We start from the raw sequence: 13033 nt of genomic DNA, 5'->3' as shown, positions 1-13033 counted from the left end.
CCGGATGTTACTTTGCCGCCGCTTCAGCGCGCCACGTCGGAGCCAAACGAGCCGCTTCGCAGAGCGCCGATACGTGGTGAAAGATTCGCACCTTTCTCCGGCCGCGGGGGGAGCGCGGACCGGTCAAAGAGAACAACATATTTAAGATCCTGCGAGGTCTTGGCAAAAACAACGAGGGTCTTCGAGTCTACTTTCGTCAGTGGATGGCGTGTGCGGTGGATTGGTCGCGGTCTTGATCGCCGTCTTTTGGTCGACGGTCTTTTGTTTGCCGTCTTTTGGTCGCCCGGACCGCGACAACGGGCGACCAAAAGACCGGCGACAAAACAAGGTAAAACAACACGGTCTACAAATCAATAAAAGCCAACAATGGCCATGAGCAGTTTCACTGAGCCGACCTTTGTGCGAGTGTAGAAGAGTTTGTATGTACATGCGTTGTCCCTTTAAGAAGCGACGTCAGTCAGGGTCTTAACAAGTTCTCCAACAAAACACAATAAAAGTATGGGAAATTTGGAGCTTTTCTTTAGCCTAATAATTACTAGGGCATTAAGTATGACTAAATAGTCATTCGCAGTTTGTATTTAGGGAATTTGAGCAACCATTTAAATGGTAATTATCACTTACCTTCCGGGCGACCAAAAGACCGGTGACCAAAGGATCGGCGACCAAAAGACCGGCGACCAATCGACCGTGTACCAGTGGATGCGGCCAAACATCAATTCCGTTGAACATTCCACTTCACATTTCACATCCACAATTACAAAGACGTACCTTTGGGTATAAATGGGTGGTTGTGACATGAGCAATGGGAATACGTCCATCAGATGAATGTAATCTCTCTCTACTGGAATTACATTCGGAGTCCAATTGAAACGTGAGACAACGCCATCCATATCTGCGGCTTTACCGATCCCTCCGCGCATGAATTCATTTCTTTCGGTCTGCAAGATAAATAGCGGCTCCAGCCAGGATGGGAGCACAAATACATTGTCCCCACGTTGCCCACCAGCTGAGGCTAATTGGCGACGCGCTTGTGGCCATTGTGTCAAGATCATATTCTCGCCGGCAACGGCGCGGCGATTAGCGCGCCGATGGCCGATATCCAGACTCGCGAAAGGATTCTCGAGATGACGCGCGGGGCATGTTGGCGCTATGGGCCGTACCCACTCGTTCATCCTTTTCATCTACCCGCATTGTGCTCGTCAGATGTCTGACCCGCGGCACCTTGGCTGGGAATGAATACCCAAACAGCCGTTCATTGTCAAGAGAGGCTTGAGAATGTCAGTTCATTGGGTAAAAAAAGATGAGATCGCTTTCTGGGCGTCTCTTCTAGACAACGTCAATGTGAGAAAAATGCGTTGCGATGACTTGAAGGCTGCCGTCCTCAACGGCGGACGAACCAGAATTGCTAAAAAAAGACGGACTTTGACATCTGTTTTTAAGAGCAACGCAATTCAGTTAAGCGTCATTATTGGAGTTTAAACAAAATGCACAATATCCTCCAGTTCTAGACAGGAGAAAAGACCCGCTCTATTGCAAAACTCGGCATCTTCTATTGCAAAACTCGGCATCTTCTATAGGCTGAGCACAGTACAGTGAAAAACCATGAAGGACATCTGCTCTCTTTCGTCATCGTTTTGGCCAAAACTCTCATATATTTGTACCCCTGCTCATATAAACCTAGGATGTTATCTATGACTAACGAGTGTCACATTATTCCACAATACCATCTGCACCCGTTAGATCAAGGGTGTCAGACTCGGGTTGCTTCGCGGGCCGCATTAACGTCAACTTGATTTCACATGGGATTTTTGTAAATGGATTAAAAGAACTGGTTTAAAAGCCTGAATATTCAGGTTTTTTTAGATCTAAAACCATGTTTATTTTAGCTTTTTTTTTAAATATAATATTAGATTTTACAAAATGATTTTTGAACTAAAAACAGAAAAAATGGATTAAAAAATGACAATGATTGATTTAAAAGAGGGAAAATCAGGAAATTTAATATACATCTATACTCTTCATTTGAATTTGATCGTAAAACTGAAAGTTGGCACTCATGATTTACTTTCTCGGGCCGCACAAAATGATGCGGCGGGCCAGATTTGGCCCCCGGGCCGCCACTTTGACACCTGTGCGTTAGATGACGCAACAGGTTTTCTTGTAACGAAGATACAAGAAGTGTGGGGGCGACGCCAAAGACGCAACGTAAAGCTCAATCCAAATCTTGGTGGTCCCTGCGAGCGGTGTGTAATCGCAATGACACGCTGGTGTAATCCATTTAAAACACTTTGGCTCGGGCCTAAGGCGGCTTTGACTCCCACTGCAGGCTTTGCTCTCCCCCCCCCAACGCCGCCACTTCTGGTTCTGAGATCTGTTTCCGCAACTGCCTGCAATTAGCGCGGCCGCCTACAGCGAGCGAGTGGATGTTCAAGTCGAAAAACCTTTTGATCATCTTCACTTGGAGTGCAAGCTCATCGTCCGCGAGAGGAGACGCTCTCTCGCTGGCGCTTTTTGCCACCGGATCTCATCGCCTAAGCAAACATTAGCTCACGCTAAAGCTTTCCGTTTGCGGGGGAGGCCACCGGTGAGTTGTTAAATCGGTGACTTCTAATCTTAATGGAGTAAATATGCCGGTGGCTTTTATCGAAACGCGTGTTGACCTGAGGGGTCGGCGCTAATTGAACTAATTGCGTGCTTAGAGGGACCGTATTTAACGGCTCGCCGCGTGATTTAGTCACCGTGCGGTACTCGCCCTTAATGACTCCGTTGGGACATTTTTTTTAGAATTTCGTGACTCTTTGGCGAGGCAAATTTAGTGCCCGTCGAGGACGTCTAAAATGATTGTTTTTACCGAGTTGGCCATTTGTTTTGTCTAGTGTTTAACCGTAATTAAGCCATTGGAACCAGAGTTGTTTATAAAAATAATTAAAACAAATTCACTTTGACAATACAATAATGTTGGCTAATTATGAATGAACGAATGCTTTTAGCAATGGCGGTCCGTGCATTTTCTTGTAGCGCCTTCAACGAGTAAAATCCACTTCCGAGCAGCATATAATGATTAAATACAAACACTGGAGCTTTTCAGATATCAGAACCGGGCCCACAATGAAATATTATTTAGGAATATAGCCATATTTTACTCACCAAAAATACTTTTTAACTGTACACAATATCCATCCTCCTTTCTTTTGTCCTTCTTTTCTATCGCCATCGAAGCTAATGCTGAAAGTCGAGCCTTTCCTGTCGTATTTCTGGCATAGTCCGTCTTGAAAATGGCTTTGAATCAACACAACAATATATTTGCTTGTGCAGCTCGCTCCAGATACAGTTTGGTAGCTTTCATAAGTATTGCTGGACAAAATATAATATATGAGTCAGATATTTCTTAGGCCAGCAGAGAAGGCCTTGAAGGCCCTGACGGCCCGCCACTGGCTTTTAGACTACGCAAAGAAGCCTACAGAGTACCGGGTAATTTTGTAAACGTGACTGCATAACTGACATAGACAGAAATTTCCAACAGTTCCCTAAACTAGGATAAAAGTATTTCATTTTTTTTTTGCAAATCTATTTGACTTGAAGCGACGACAAAGTTTTGAGGGTTTATGCATCTAAAAAAACAGCCGAAAAATGTGTAGAATAGCAAAAGTGGCTAGGAGCACAGCATACCTCAGACAACCTTTAAAAGCAATTAAGCGCAATGTGTTGACTTGGAAACACAGCAAATACTTGGCCCAGCTTTTGCCCTTAAAAGTTTGATGGGGTTTTGCTGGGCTCCAATTCGGGGAATTAACAAATAATGTCCGCCTGCTGCCACATTAATAAGCTGGATCTTCCCCAGAGTGGCAAGAAATAACAGCAAGACTCGGAAGATATCACATCCCCCAAGTCAACAGCTCAATCTCGCCTCCCTCGCCCAGCGTAGTCGCCCTCGCCAACCCCCGCCGCTCCGTCTCCTCACCCGCTTTCATTCCGAGGAGATGGATGCTCGGGCCCTCAATTCCACGCTTCCTCAGACGGGGAGATTGATTCGTCTGCGGGACTCTTCTGACCTTTGATATGATCCAATAAGGGACGCGGGGCGCTAACCGTATTAGCCAATCAAAGAGGGGAGGCGCATTAGGAGGGAAAGGAAGGTGTTCCCCTTCCCCGGAGACCCCCCCCCATTCCATCCCCAATCGCTTGGTCGCCCGTCCATCTCGCGTCAAGCCCAATGGAAACCAAAAGACGTGAATTGCACTTTGCCTAAAGGCTCTTTGGGTCAAATTTAATTTAAACATCGATTGGAGTTATTTCCACAGGAACGCTGCCGCCGCCCCTTTGTCTTCTTTCCAAGGCCTCGTTTTATCCCGTCAGTATATTTGGGTATTTGGTCCCAGCCAAATTCAAAGCATCACCATACTTCTGATCTTTGACTGAATACCGTATTTTCACGACTATAAGGCGTACATAAGTCTTAAATTTTCTCCAAAATAGACAGGACGCCTTATAATCCAGTGCGCTTTATATATGGACCAATACTAAAATTGTTATCACGATAAAATAAAATAAATCAGTCGATATGAAATGTAGTTCTTTTGTCAATACACCCAATGGATTGTGGCCTGTATACACAGCTTGACGAAGGGTGGCAGGCAGCGCCGGGCTAGTTACGCTAGCTACTAGCTAGCTACTATTTGCGAATGGATTGTGGCCGCCTGGAGGAACGTATAAAACTCAGCGTTTTCAATGACTCATTTGCACAATTGTTCAATTCGGACACAGAAAATGAGGACTTTGATGGATTTGTGGGTGATGATACCGTGAGTACATTGTAAAATGGCTAAATAAAGTACAACCGAACTCATGTTCTTAGCGTGTTAGTGTAGCGTGCAAGAACTATATATCCCAGCAGTCACTGCGCACCGGAAACCGGAACTAGAGTCTGGGGCTGCTTCCGGTAGCCAGCGCTATTGAGGTTCCATATTCATATATAATATATATGCGTCTAAAAAACGGTGCGTCCATTGTGTGTTTAAAATACAGAAATAGCACTCGTTACTGACACTGCGGCTAAAAATACGTTGCACCATATAGTCGTGAAAATACGGTAGTTGATATTTTAAATAGAAATATGTATGAAATATTCGCTAAGGGGAGCTCAAAAAACAAGATTGGGAGAATTTTCAGGTCAACAATAACAATCAAAAGACTCCTCCAATAGAGGAGCGGATTATTCGTGGCAGCCCAAATTGGCAGACATATTGGCCCACCAAATAAACCATAACTACTACGTGGCCCGTGACAAACGCGAGTTTGAAAGCCCCAGCATTGGGGAACATTTAATGTCATTTTTGCACATGGTCACGTCCCGCCATGTCGCAGGAAAACTGGATTAGTCGAGTTTTTGGGGAGTGAGGCGAAGCTGCTCAATCTTTACAATTCTTTACGTTCAAAGGTGGAGGAAAATGGGAGTAATACTTGAGGATAAAAGCTTTCAAGATGCCTGCAGCATTTGGCCAAGAGCGCTTTTAGTCGGCGGCGTGACGGGAAGATGACAAAACGAAGCAATTTCAGACAGCCTTCGCGCGGCATGCTCAAAAGGACTCGACGGATTCCGGCCTGCCCCTTGTCGGAACATGAAGAAGAAGAAGAAGAAGAGGCCGGCGCCGCCAAGTGCCGTGAACATGTGAGATCACAAGGCCCGCCGTGTAAGAAAGAACAGAGGGAAGGGTGTTTGGAGAAGCGAGCGGCCTCCTCACTTCTGTCCAAACTAGCCAGGGTCTGAGATAAAGACCAGCCCGAGGATGGCGAGACTGATCCCTAATTGTTATTCTCCCGCGATGCCGAGCGTGGAAACTCCGGGTAAGGGAGCGACGGCGGGGTGTTTACACGCGTGCTGCCTTTCAGATCACTGTGCAAACAGGATTACGGAGGGATTTCAATGTTCTAAGCATTAAAGAAACGAACATTCCATCTGTCTCAACGACCAGTCTTTACATTTTCCGCCAGTCCGCGTCGGGGGAAAAAGTTCGGTGCCATCAATCTGGCCGCGGAGGCTGGCCTTTGGGAAAATGGCACTCGTTTGGTCCCCGGATGTTTGGTCCCTGGAAGTTTGGTCCCTGGAAGTTTGGTCGACCGGACGTTTGGTCAACCGGACGTTTGGTCGAACGGACGGGGTGTCGACCGGACCGGGGACCGGACGTCCGGGGACCGGACGTCCGGGGACCAAACGTCCGGGGACCAAACGTCCGGGGACCAAACGTCCGGGGACCAAACGTCCGGGGACCAAACGTCCGGGGACCAAACGTCCGGGGACCAAACGTCCGGGGACCAAACGTCCGGGGACCAAACGTCCGGGGACCAAACGTCCGGGGACCAAACGTCCGGGGACCAAACGTCCGGGGACCAAATGTCCGGGGACCAAACATCTTTCGATGAAACGTCCGGTCACGGGGAAAATGATTGTTCTGGATGCAGATGTGTTGTTGGAGGGCGCACGTACGCAATGACTTTCTGTCCTTTTTCATCTCTTATTCCCCGAGAACGCTCCGATTGGCTGCAACCTTTTTTTCCCTCACTGGAATTCCCTGGGAAGCCAGCTGAGTAGGGTCTAATTGATTTCTCTTGTTCGGTTCCAGGCATCGAGCCGCTCGCAGAGAGGCCTCACCCCTCGCCTACTTCATACCCGTCACGGCGCCGCTCGAATTTATATCGCGGCGTGCTGGCCGGAATGCGCGAAAGAGGGCTTTAATTGGGGAGCGGTCGGCAGCCGGACAGATCGCATACATCAAGCTTAATGGCGTTGGCGTCTAGCACGGAAGGCAAACGTTGTCGCGGCGCGGCTTAACAAGGCTCTGATTTACGAGCGGGGCCGCACAACTAAACTGCTCAGGTGCGGCGCTTTTTGTGGGGCGCAGCATTTTCGGACACAGGCTCGTGTCCTCGTTGCCACCCTCCGACTTCAAAAGGATCGGACGTCATCCGGGGACCGGCGTATTTGGAATTCACGGCCCGAGGCTGAAAAGAGCCCCGTAATTGGATGTGTGTCTTGTGACAAGGCCGCTTGGGGAAGAGATTGAACGGCAAGGGTGATAAGGAGACAAGGTGGGCTTTTATTACCCTTCTTAAGTACCTCTACTGACACGTTTTTGTGATCAATATCACCTGACCTGTCCGACAAAAGTCCCGTCTGTCCTTCATGCCTGTCCAGTCTTTCCAGAGAGTTACTCAGATCTCGTCCCTCCTTCTCAAACCTAATTCGGCACTTGGGCAAAACCTTTTACATACCGGCGTGTTGCCGAGCAGACTCCGGGGTGCGTAGTCATTCGGTACTTTGGACCGCCTTATCTAATCATCTCATTATTAAAGGGAGTCAGCAAAGTTGCTCCCCGGTTCAAAGTGAAACTGGTCTGTTCAACTCTGGGCGTGTCTGTTTTACAAGACCCACTCAACTACTTCTATAACGGCTTGGAAAATCAGATTACACAACGTCCGATACCAATACACAGGTTTAAAACTGCTAGGTCATCGGAAGTTCTTCCCATCCTACAACAACAAGGCACTTTAAAATGGTTGCACTGGCTCAAAGCCCTCATTTAGAAGCGAACTGTGACGCACATACAAGGCTAATGAAAAGCTCTACCAATGTCCTCATTAGCTTTTAGATCAAATATTTTCGATGAGATTTTTTCAAGTGTTACGAAATGATCAATTACATAAAAATCCAATGGCGATCCAACACCTCCATAACATGAACACACATCCACCCACATAAAAGCGACCCTGCCATCAACACTTGAAACATTGTACGTCAGTAAAAATGCAAAGTTTTTAGTTTAAAACTAATATATCAGTACACAATAACAAACTATATATAACTATAAGAGCCAAACCAGTAGACGACATAGTGGGGGCGGAGTCTCATGCCAGGATGGACCCTATTTTAGCCACACCCAAAAAGGGTGACAATCCAATGATTGAACAGCAGTTCTACCGTACATTTGAGATTGATTTTCTAACCTGATTGGATTCCCTTTAAAAAGAATTTCATCTAGTTTTGAGAATTGTTAGCTTTTTAGTTTTTTTTCCCAAACGTCAAAATTATATAACCACTCCAGCAATATGGAGAGGAGGGGGAAAACACATTAGCCTGCAAATTTTAGATGGTGGAAAGCCGCAAATGGCACGAAATTTCGCTCGGTTACGCTTCACCGACCCCCTGTCACAACATTTAGCCTCGGCGGCAACTTTCCCGTTTTAGTTTCCTCTTCGGACCACACCGCAGCCTTACTGAAGCTTCAAATAACAACCCGAGTGCGCCCCAAAACTTCCCAATATGCCCCATTAAAATGTTGCAGTTGCCGCATCCCGCTTAATTTTCTTTTATCGTTGCTCCACGGTGCACGGCGGAAACGGCTCATCAATGATGAGAGAACATTGCACATCCCAACTTCAGAAGATGCAAAAAAAAGTATCGACTTACTATGCACGCTGGAAGGGTTGAACGGTAAAGCACCTGGCGACTGTCTTTAAAAGAAAGAAGCACAATCAAGGTGGGGAATATCTCAAAAACTAAAGTCAATCCAAACCGCTGACTTACCAGGGCAGGGAGGTTTGGTTCCCACGGAAATTCCAGAGGAGTCCCTTTCATCCAAGTCCGAAAACAGCAATGCCTTTCTTATTCCAAAAATGTGTTTTTCCAACTGTAAGAGAAGAACTCCATTAGCCATCATCAAAAGTCCAACATCTGGGATGAGCGGGAGCGGCAATTCACGCGGGTGGATCGGGCGGGAATATGGTACCTGCTCTCTTTCGCGCTGGTCTGGACGACGGCGTCAAGAAGGTGGGCAGAGAGCAAAAGATGCTTTTCCCGAGGAAACGCTGCCGCCGCACGCTGTCGGTTTTACGCCGGCACGCAGCGTCACGCGGCTTCTGAGCTGGGAGAGAAAGAGAGAGAGGGAGAGAGAGAGTGAGAGAGAGAAAGCTAAATGTAATGTGTGTGTGTATGCCAAGAGAAAAAGCGCAGATTGTTTTTTGGCCACATGAGGGCAAACCAGAGCGACGCTCTGAGCTCACTGGATGCCATTGACGGCGCTTGACGGCCAATCCGTTTCAAGTGTGTGCCGAACCTCCCAGTTCAAACGGGTTGGACGATTCAAAAGAATAGCAATTTCCCAGTCCAGTCCAGAATCGAAATATTCGGAGGCAAAGAAAACATAAATTAAAATTTTGGAAAGGTTTATTTTCAGGAATTTGAGACAGCTATTCTGTGAATCTCAAGTTTGTACGATGGAAAAAAGCCTGTAGAGGGCAGCGATGTGCCTTTTTGATTTGGTATCAGATCCGTTTTGGCTGACTGATATGTTTCTATGCTTGCCAGGTGTCATCGAAGTAAACTATCAAACTAATCTAGGCAATAATATGCAATTCCTTTTTAAAGAATGTTCAAATCGGGTCTTTGATGGACTTTCGCGCTCTCATCCGTCTTCACATTTTTCACGAATTGAACATTTTTTGTTTCATTCCGCGTGGGAGACAGTCCTAATGACACCGCACAAGCAACCTAAGCTTTTTTGCGTCTCTGCCAAATTGGGTTTGCGATCTTGGTCCATTGGAAATCAACATATCGAGAGCTTCCAGACCCGCTTTGCGTGACAAGCGAGAAAAGGGCCAGCACATTTCGACATCCCCTCCAAGACCAACTTGCCGCCAAGTCGGAGCTCATCGAGCGGTGGGCGGGGGGATTGTTGCGCAACATGTATCGCCGCCTCCTTCCGCTGCCGGCCAAGTGCTCGGGCATGTATAAATGTTGCAAAATGTTCCATTTGCCAGCAAACCCCGAGCTGGCCGACAGCTGTTCGCCAACTCCTCGGAGGCTCACGATGACATGAATACGGAACGCACGCGTGTCACCGATATGCATTTGTGAACAGCTTTGGAATTAAAGGGTTAACATTACCTTTTAGCAGCCCAATTCAAAGCATTGGTATATTTCAGGTTGACCTCACAACTCCTAAATTTTGATTTATACAGTGGTACCTCGACATACGATCTTAATCCGTTCCGGGACTGAGATCGTATGTCGAGCTTTTCGTAACTCGAGCGGACGTTTCCCATTGAAATGAACTCAAAACAAATGAATTTGTTCCAACCCTCTGAAAAAAACACCAAAAACAGGATATTGGATTGGAAAATGTTTTATTTCTTCTAATTTGCCATCTATTAACAAAGTAACACATAACTAGTGGTTTAATAGTAAAAAAATGTGTTTAATAGAAGTAAAATTAGACGCAGTTCGCGGAGGGTAGAGACAGCGACATACACGGAGGCGGGGGGGGGGGGTTCAGGGGGACTAACGAACTAACGAACAAACAAATTTAAATTAACTTGGATTAATATATACAGACACACTCAAACATACATTGAATGTAACTTTGGCTAAGGGTGTTGTGTGCACGAGTATACTTCATTACCCAGAAAGCCCTCTTTTTGCCCGCGCATTTCGGTAACTTCGTAACTCGTCTGAATAAATCGTTCAGTGCTCGTAGATATGTTATACACGAAAGAGATGCGGCAAAAAAAGACAGTGCGCTACAATGATAAACAGCCTCTCATGTCATGGCCACCTGGCTTGGTCGCATCTCGAAATTTTGATCGTATCTAGGGTGAATTATTCGATCGGAATTTTCATCGTGACCTCGAGCATGTCGTAGGTAGAGCTGATCGTAGGTCGAGGTACCACTGTATAGTCTAATAATTGTTCACCCTTGCGGTGTGGTCATCTTTTTAAACCTTTGTGAGCCATATCGACCAAAAACATACAGGACCAAGTAAACCTAGCCTTAGAGGTGAATGTTTTTCAAATCTAGACTGAATTTCTGGTGGCCAAATCTGCACCAATTAGCAAATGTGACGGTACGAAATAAGTCCAATTGTAGTCGGGGAACCCAGTGGGGGGTCTCGGATAATCAGCAAAGAGCCTTAGGGGTGATTTGTTTGAATTTAGATTGAATAGGGGATGGTCACAATTCCCTAGGTTTCGCCTACTCGCCAAAGAAAAAAGAAACATTTTTTTTAAAGTAAACAACTATTAATAAATGTATGACTCATTTTTATTTCGGTACGGGAGAGATTTTTTCCCAAAGTATCGCGACCCACTTCCTGAGCCGTTACATCATCTGCGAGGAGTCGGACGGCGTTCAAACAATAAACGGCGCTATCTGTAGCACGAGCTGAGCGAACGAACTGAGTAGGAGGTCCGGGATGTAAGCTATCTTTAGATTGGCGGGCTAACCTCAAGCAGACCTTGCCTGCAGCCAAAACCAGAAAGAGAAACTGGGAGATTGCGTGGCTCGCTTGCCGGAACAACACGCAGCAAATCCCTCCTTAAAACTAGATGATGTCGTGAACAAGCGATCTGTCAGAGACCATTACGTTGGCTTTTAAGGACACCCGTCCTGAGAGACTCCGTCTGGAACGGGAACCAAAATGCTTGCGAGACCGAACGAGGTGAATTTTTAAATCCGCACTCGCGTGTGAATCAAATGGAGGATCTGAAGAAAAACTCTCTGATCATTAAAAATAAAGGAAGATCTCGACACGGTTGGATGTTAGAGAGACGAAATGTGTACTAATATGATCTTTTCACTTTGATTAGCTCCTAATTAATCCCAAATGGGACAGAGGGTGAAAAAGTTGGACTAGGTTATGTATATACAAAAAGACTTCATTAAGTACGTCGGCAGAATCGAATGGGAACGGTTTCTGAAGATGGCAGAACTCCACCGTGGCTGCTGATTTTTTTGTTTGTTTGTTTGTTTGTTTGTTTGTTCCCGAGTAGGGGGAATAGATTACCGTATTTTCACGACTACAGGGCACATCGTATTTTTAGCCGCAGTGTCAGTAACGAGTGTTATTTCTGTATTTTACACACAGAGGATGCACGGTTTTTAAAAACGCAGCCAGGCATGGTAAAACATACACCAGTTTAAACATACACGCTACACCCACACGCTAAAAACACGTTTTTAAAAAGGCAACGGAAGCAAAACTGAGTTGGGTTGTACATTATTTAGCCATTTTAGAATGTACTCACGTCATCGTCACCCACAAATCCATCAAAGTCCTCATTTTCTGGGTCCGAATTGAACAATTGTCTAAATGAGTCATCGAAAACGCTGAGTTTTATACATTCGTCCAGGCGGCCACAATCCATTCGCAAATAGTAGCTAGCTAGTAGCTATCGTAATTATTCCAATGCTGCTTTACATGCTTCGTAAAGCTGCGTTGATGTCGATGTATACAGGCCACAATCCATTGGGTGTATTGACAAAAGAACTACATATCCCAGCAGTCACTGCGCAGTACTTTTTCTATAAGGAAAATAGTAGAGTCGGGGGCTGCTTGCCGTAGTTGTGAGAGCTGTAGAGGATGGTGTACCCTATCCACTGATTTATTTGATTTTATCGTGATATCAATTTTAGTTTTGGTACATATATAAAGCGCACTGGATTATAAGGCGCCCTGTCTATTTTGGAGAAAATGTAAGACTTTTATGTGTGCCTTATAGTCGTGAAAATACGGTCATAACATATTCACTGATAGATGCTAAAAACTTGTTCAATCATCTGATGGTGTAAGAGGCTGTTAAGAAAAATCCGGACGAAAAGTCAAAACATAATAACAAGATGCTTAAGGGTAAGTCCACGGACAAAACTCTCAAGGTCTTTAATGAAGTCATTTTGGAGGAAAATGTAAGTACAAGAAAAAGTCAACTAGAAAAGGTAGGAAATGATATCTGTTCAAGTTTGAAAGTTATCCACGAGCTCTCCCATCGATCGGACTTAACAACCAAAACAACAGCGCCTATCGTGTTGACATTAGCGATTCCCGGGAGAAAAGCGCCGACAGTCTGCTAATTTACGATGTCGATCGCGGCAATGTAGACTCAGCGTCCCCTCGCTGGCCGCTTTTGTTTGCAAACCTTGACCCTTACATCCACACCAAAGTGGAACTCCTCCTAGCCGGAAAGGGAACGCGCAGATCTAAAACC

The 13033-nt window shown here is 45.9% G+C and overlaps 1 protein-coding gene across 49 annotated transcripts in view; it reads right to left on the bottom strand.

Annotated features, from left to right (window-relative positions):
* Nucleotides 1-13033, bottom strand: part of LOC144065839 (receptor-type tyrosine-protein phosphatase delta-like) — a 208460-nt gene that overhangs the window by 169475 nt on the left and 25952 nt on the right. For all 49 annotated transcript variants that reach the window (XM_077588977.1, XM_077589006.1, XM_077588976.1 and 46 more), the window contains 3 exons: nt 8784-8918; nt 8582-8684; nt 8465-8508 (listed from right to left, as the gene is read on the bottom strand). The gene's annotated coding sequence lies outside the window, so the exon portion shown is untranslated. The remainder of the gene's footprint in view (nt 1-8464; nt 8509-8581; nt 8685-8783; nt 8919-13033) is intronic.

This window comes from Stigmatopora argus, chromosome 20, assembly GCF_051989625.1.
Source record: "Stigmatopora argus isolate UIUO_Sarg chromosome 20, RoL_Sarg_1.0, whole genome shotgun sequence".
Lineage (NCBI taxonomy): Eukaryota > Metazoa > Chordata > Actinopteri > Syngnathiformes > Syngnathidae > Stigmatopora > Stigmatopora argus.
The sequence above is the reverse complement of the archived record's forward strand: the minus strand, read 5'-3'. Positions and strand labels throughout refer to the sequence as shown.